Source organism: Balaenoptera borealis, assembly GCF_965194805.1.
Source record: "Balaenoptera borealis genome assembly, chromosome: 18".
Taxonomy (NCBI): domain Eukaryota; kingdom Metazoa; phylum Chordata; class Mammalia; order Artiodactyla; family Balaenopteridae; genus Balaenoptera; species Balaenoptera borealis.
In genome coordinates, this window is record NC_138877.1 from 9,401,203 (window position 1) to 9,407,452 (window position 6,250).

Consider the following 6,250-nt stretch of genomic DNA (forward strand, 5'->3'; position numbering starts at 1 on the left):
GGCTCGCCCCGTCGCCCCGGGCGTCGCAGCGCCGGGAAGTGGCTTTGCAAAGCCCTGGGCTGCAGCGGGCGGGCGGTGGGCTGGGGCGCGGGCTGGGCGCGGGCTGGGCGCGGGCTGGGCGGGGCTGGGCGGGGCTGCGCTGTCTGGGCCGCTTTCCCTGCGAGGAAGAGGGTGGCGGCTGAGGGAAGCGGGCTGGGGGAGGAGGGCTGTCTCCGGGCAGCAGCTGGTGGCTTTGCCATCCTCTATCCTCCTGCCCCCATGTGGTTTGAAAGAGGTTTTGTTCTAGGAGAAAGTTTGATGCTGAGACGAGAGGAGCCGGACTCGGGGGTCCCTGAGGCGCAACCCCATTAGAGGGAGACAGGTCACCCTGGCCGGGGACGCCCGTGACCTGAATGTGGGCATGCGGGAACGCAGGCCACTTTCTGGCCCGAGCAGCATTCCTGACGCAGGCTCTTCCCTGAGGACATTCCTCTGCGGGAATCCCCCTGGGGGGAGGGGACTTTCCGGAGACAGGGCACTCAGAGCCCCCCCGTACTGTGGCTTTTGCAGCAGGTAGTTAAGTCTCCCTTACCTTCTAATTAAAGGTCCCTAAACAATGTGTCCAAGGTGCCGATGATTCTTCTGTCAAATCTTGAATATTTTCTTAATGCTACATGTTTTCCCAGAGTGCTGGGGTGGAGCACGTGAAGAGAGTAGAAGTTGTGGCCCAGCTCTTAGGGTGAGAGGTGGGAAGAAAGAATACAGAACCCACGTACCCACTTGAAGATGGGAGAAAGTTTCGACCTTCAGAAAAAGATGGATTAGGTGTGGATGATTTGCTTTACAAAACTTCCTCGAATGCAGAGAAATAAAGTTAGTGTTGAGTTTCACACGATTGTAGGAACACATCTGTCATAAAGTAGCTAAGAGTAGAGGTAGTCATGTGGATGTCCTATGGACTTGAAATGAGCAGATCTCAACAAGTGTATGTTCAATTCTGTTTAATTCTAATCAGTCTGATACCTTTCTGATCACATGTGTGGATTCTCACAGGTACTTTATTTTTTTTAATATAAATTTATTTATTTTATTTATTTTTAGTTTTGGCCACGATGGGTCTTCGTTGCTGCGTGCGGGCTTTCTCTAGTTGCGGTGAGCGGGGGCTACTCTTCGTTGCGGTGCGCGGGCTTCTCATTGCGGGGGCTTCTCTTTTTGCGGAGCATGGGCTCTAGACGTGCGGGCTTCAGTAGTTGTGGCTCGCGGGCTCTAGACCGCAGGCTCAGTAGTTGTGACACACGGGCTTAGTTGCTCCGCGGCATGTGGGATCTTCCCGGACCAGGGCTCGAACCCGTGTCCCCTGAATTGGCAGGCGGACTCTTAACCACTGCACCACCAGGGAAGCCCAAGTTACTTTAATTTCTTATCAAAAATATTCATACCATAAGACAACTTGATAATGCCAACTTTTGTACCCTGGGGACACCCTTAGCCAAGGATGTCAACCCCTTGCTCTGGTCCATATGATTTATCCCCACACCAGGTCCCACCACTTCTGTGAGAACATTTACATATTAAAGAGAAGGAAACCTCCTTGGTCAATGGTAACACAGTACGTCGAGCACATACTACGTGCCAGATATAGTATTAAGTATTTTATATATAACTTTTAATTCTCACAGTCACCCTGACGAGTTATTATTACTTCCCCTGTGTTAAGGTTTAAAGAGTTTTGCAATTTTCCCAAGATTACTTGTCAAATGATAGAGGTGGGATTTGACCCCGGATGTGTGTGACTCCCTGCCCGTGCTCTTTTCCACTGTCTTATGCTGTCTCCCAGCCCCTCTTGAGAGAGAGTTGCCCATGTTATGATATAGCAGGAAATCCAGATATGGCAACCTGTACTGCATCTCCCAGCCTCCTAGATCAGACCCCTTTGTAGAGTATCTTCTCCCTCTGGGAACCCACCACTGTGTGCCTGTGCCCCGCAGGTGTTCCCTCCACCCAAGGGTGACATCAGGGACTCCGCAGAGCCCTCCCTCCCACACCCCCAATCCCCAGGATGTAAATCAGATGGAAATCTCCAGACATATAAACTTGCCCTTCCAGATAGCTTGGTTCCAGAAGACAGGTAACCAAGTGTTTCCCTCACTGGCACTTAAGGAGCAGTTTCTCCCCTCTCAGCCGTTCAAGTCTATTTTAAGCGTGCACGTATAAGTGCCCCCCACCAGCTGGCAGCAGCATATCCCCTGCAGCACTCCCACTGGCACACTCATCCTCCTGTACCAACTGTCAGAGAATTCCTGACACAGCCCTGTCTACTTACAACGAAAGACTGAAACAAGGTCACTGGGGAAGGTGGTGTTATTCCAGGGAATCCCTGGATTCTCCTCTACTGACCAGAAAGGAAATTCGCTAAGGACCTTAGGAGCAGGAAGCAGGCCTTCTCTAGAGTGCAAAGTGCCATTTGTGTGGTGTAGCCTGTTGTCAGCACTGCTGAAGATATGTATTCACCATATAGAAATGCTTTTACCGGTTATATTGGTGATGGATGTGGCCACACACCTATTTCTGATTTGATTACTCCCTTTTACACTGAGGCAGTTGTCACTTGGCTGAAGGGTATGGAAACCTTGTGTCACAGTTGTGACAGTAAGCTTGAAGCTGTGCCTAAAAAAAATTTATTATTATAATCTACAACCACTGTTTTATCATTTCTCTTCCCTAGGGGGGTGTGTATGTGTGTGTATTCTCTCCCTTTGTATAGTCTTCAACTCTCTCTGGTTCCAAAATGATGCAGTACTAAGGCTAAAAAGAAATAAATGCCTTTTTGAGCTGTGACCATATGCTGCCTGGAAGCATATCCCTGTAGTTGGCATTTTACTCATGTTAATCTAGTGCTAAGCATCGCAAGGTCCCGTGTGCATGCTTTGGGATTTCAGATGGGCTCTCCTGTCTAATTATTTCACTCCATCCCCTGCAGCGTGGTGAGGTTTTAGTTTAGAAGACAGCCCTGGCACCTCCCCTCTGATATCTCTAAATGGCCAAGAACTGGAGCAGCACTAATTAAAGTTGGGAAAGTAGAACATGAGGTTTACTCATTGTCACTCTTGCACCAGAATGGAAAATGTACCAAAAACATACAAAACGATACCAGATTATTGACATGGTACAGTTTGCCTGAAGTTGGGTGCATGCAAATGCCTCACTAACCTAAAAGTGTCCAGTATCAACAGACTTCCACTCTGCATTCTGTTCTAGTTTTAAAACTTCTCATTAACTAGCGATCCATCTTTATTTCTGTATTTCATCAGATTGAAAATGTCAGCTGTAAGACATAGCATGGTTTTTGTTATACAGGAAGAAAGAGAAAATACTGCCAATTATATTATGACATGCCACTTTAACAGTGGTCTTCCATGACACTGCATGAATCTGTCACACTAGCATCTCATTGCTTTCAAGATTCCTTCATCTCCTCCATGGCTTTTGGTACTTTTTCCTGCTGGTACCTTCAGTAGCATTGCTTATGGTGTGATAGGCAATCGGTTTGGATGTCTCACTTACAAACTGTAACACAGATTCCTCTTTTGTGTTTTTCTTCAGTCTGGTAAAGCATTTGGATTTTGCTTTGCAAGGTAATGTGGAAATGCCAAACAAAGACAAATGTTTCCTCCAGTAATATAACATTCAGGCCCCACTGCTCTGTTTGTTTGCCTTGGTGCGTACACAGTAACATCTTAAAGTGCCAAATCATAGTGTAATCTTTTTGAAAACCATTTAAATGGCAGTTTAACAGGACACGTGCCGTGCTAAGGATGCCCCTAACTTAGTGGTAGTGATGACAAAGTGAATAGCGATGACCAAGTTTATGCAAATGCAGGGAAATGGCAATTGTGCTGTGACTGCGGCCAAGTTGTCAGCCGTTTTAAGACACCATCAGTATTAAGACACATCCTGATTTCAGAGATATTAAAGTGTGAGGAAAAAGCGAACCTTATCAATGAAATATGTTAATCTGTGCCCACTCAGTTTTCTGAACTCTAACCTGCCTACCACCTTGCATGTATTCATTCATTCATGGAGTCATGCATTTTGTTAAACTCCAAGCTCCAAGAGGGCAAGGACTTTTTCTGCCTTGTTCTCTGCCGTATGCCAGCCACTTAGGATAGTCCTGACACATAGTTAAGCTGCTCAATAAATATCCACAGAACGAGTGAATGAATATCCCCTTTGGAAGACATGGAGACACGTCAGGCAGCTCACTACTCTCCTGCTGGTTAGAAAACATATTCTTAAAATGAAGACATTGACAGAAATGCCAAACATAGAGAAAGAATACAGGCCAGCATTAAGTCCTTTTTTTCTATTTACAAAGCCCAATACAAAATATTTCATGCCATTGCAGAACTAGTTTCTGGTAGAAGAAATTCCAGTGTAGCTTTTATTGATCTTTGACCACTGAAGGAATTTATAACAACTTATATCTTGGTTCTTTTGTATGATCCAGAATCATTAATTGCTTGAATTTTATGCTTAGTTCATTTTCATGTACTTGTCCTGTTGTAGATGTAACACGTACCAGATGACAGGTAAATACCTTTTCCTTCAGTAGGCTCCTCTGAAACAGAAGATCAGTGCTGGTGACCTTGTCTGGATGTACATCCCCAAGAAAATATATGTCTACTTAAAGGCTGTGCCTTACGGTCTGCTTTTAACCCCCCAAAGAGGCCGTCTTTATATTTTGACATTTGGCAAAGGAAAACACAAAAGAAAAAAAAGAAAGGGAAAGAAAAGAGAGAGAGAGAAAGGAAGGAAGGAAGAAAGGAAGGAAGGAAAGAAAGAAAGAAAGGAAAGAAAGGAAGAAAGGAAGGAAGAGAGAGAAAGAAAGCGGGAGAGAGGGAGGAAGAAAGGAAAGAAGGGAGGGAGAAAGAAAAGAGATAAAGAGAAAGAGAGAAGCAAAGAAAGAGAGGGAGGGAGGAAGGAAGGAAGGAAAGAGAAAACCCTGATGGGCAAGGTAGACCTGCATCTGCCGGTGCCTCTGCTTCCTTATTGCTCCTGGTCAAGCAGAATGCACGTCTAGGCCAGGGCCAGGGAGCTGGATGAAGATGCCAGCAGAAGGAATGGCAGAGAAGTTGATGTAGCAGCAAGCTCTGGAGCTGTCCTGAGGATTGGAGTGAATTTGCACTGCCCAGATCACCCCAGGGTCTATGAACATAATAGCTGGACCTGCAGAGACACACCCAGATTCCAGTCCAGGGAAATGTGGGACCTTTGAAACACATCTAACAAACCAAGGTCACCCCTGAGTTCCTAAGATTCATTTAGTCTGCTTGTTCGGGGAGAGGGTAAGCGCTGTGAGCGGAGGCTGGTTATCCCTTCCCCACAGGCAGGTGTGGCAATGTGGCGTGGCAGTGGAGGCTGTGAAGGGACTTGGCACATAGGCCAGAGCTGGCTCTTTCACACAGCAAAAAATAATAATTAATTAAGTCTTTTTGGTTACATACTTAAAGAGCTTACATACAATTACTTTTATTAAGTATTGTTAACATGGGCCAGACAAATGACAAAAGACCAAAAAAAAAAAAAAAAAGGCTTAACACTTGTTTTTACTGAGCAAAGAAGGTAGAATGAAACAAACAAACAAAACCAAAATAATCTTAGCTGCCAATTCTATGATTCTGTGATTCTGTGGGATGTTTTAGCGGGACCCAGGATTTGTTTTAATCAGGTGTGGTGAGACATGCAGACATGGAAATGACCGTCATAGTGGAAGAATTTTATTATACTCACAGTCTGCTGGAAGCAGGAGCGTTGCTATATCATGCAGTGGGGGCAGGGGGAGGAGGGGAGGAGGGAGAATGTGGACAAGAGTCTTTATTGTGGTTCCACTGGAAGGAACGGGAAAGGCAAGGGAAGCAGGTTTGGGATTAGCTCGTTTGAAGAATTTCAGAGGCTCTGCCACAGAGGGGCTGTTCCCAGTAGGCTGATGCCTGGCCCTGAGGAGACAAGGGCAGGTGGAGAGTGGCCCGAGGTGTGAGAGCCAATAACGAGGCGTTTAGGAGTGTGGACTTGGCTTGGTCGGTGTGCATATGGAAAGGCTTGCGGGAAGGCAAGTTGATTATCTCTAGGCATTGGCTCACCCTGGGAGGAGCAGTCCCTCCAGGGTTCTCAAGGCCCCAAGATGTCAAAAGATCAGGATACAGAAAATAAAAGGCATGATTAGTACAAGGGGATTTTTTTAAATAGTCAGTTAATGAATTAGGCCCAGGTG

The 6,250-nt window shown here is 46.2% G+C and overlaps 1 protein-coding gene across 1 annotated transcript in view; it reads left to right on the forward strand.

The window, feature by feature from the left end:
- Positions 1-4,888, forward strand: part of RXFP2 (relaxin family peptide receptor 2) — a gene marked incomplete at its 5' end in the record, with an annotated part of 117,453 nt that extends 112,565 nt beyond the window's left edge. The window contains one exon of the mRNA XM_082365772.1: positions 287-4,888. The remainder of the gene's footprint in view (positions 1-286) is intronic.
- Between the last annotated feature and the right edge of the window lie 1,362 nt (positions 4,889-6,250).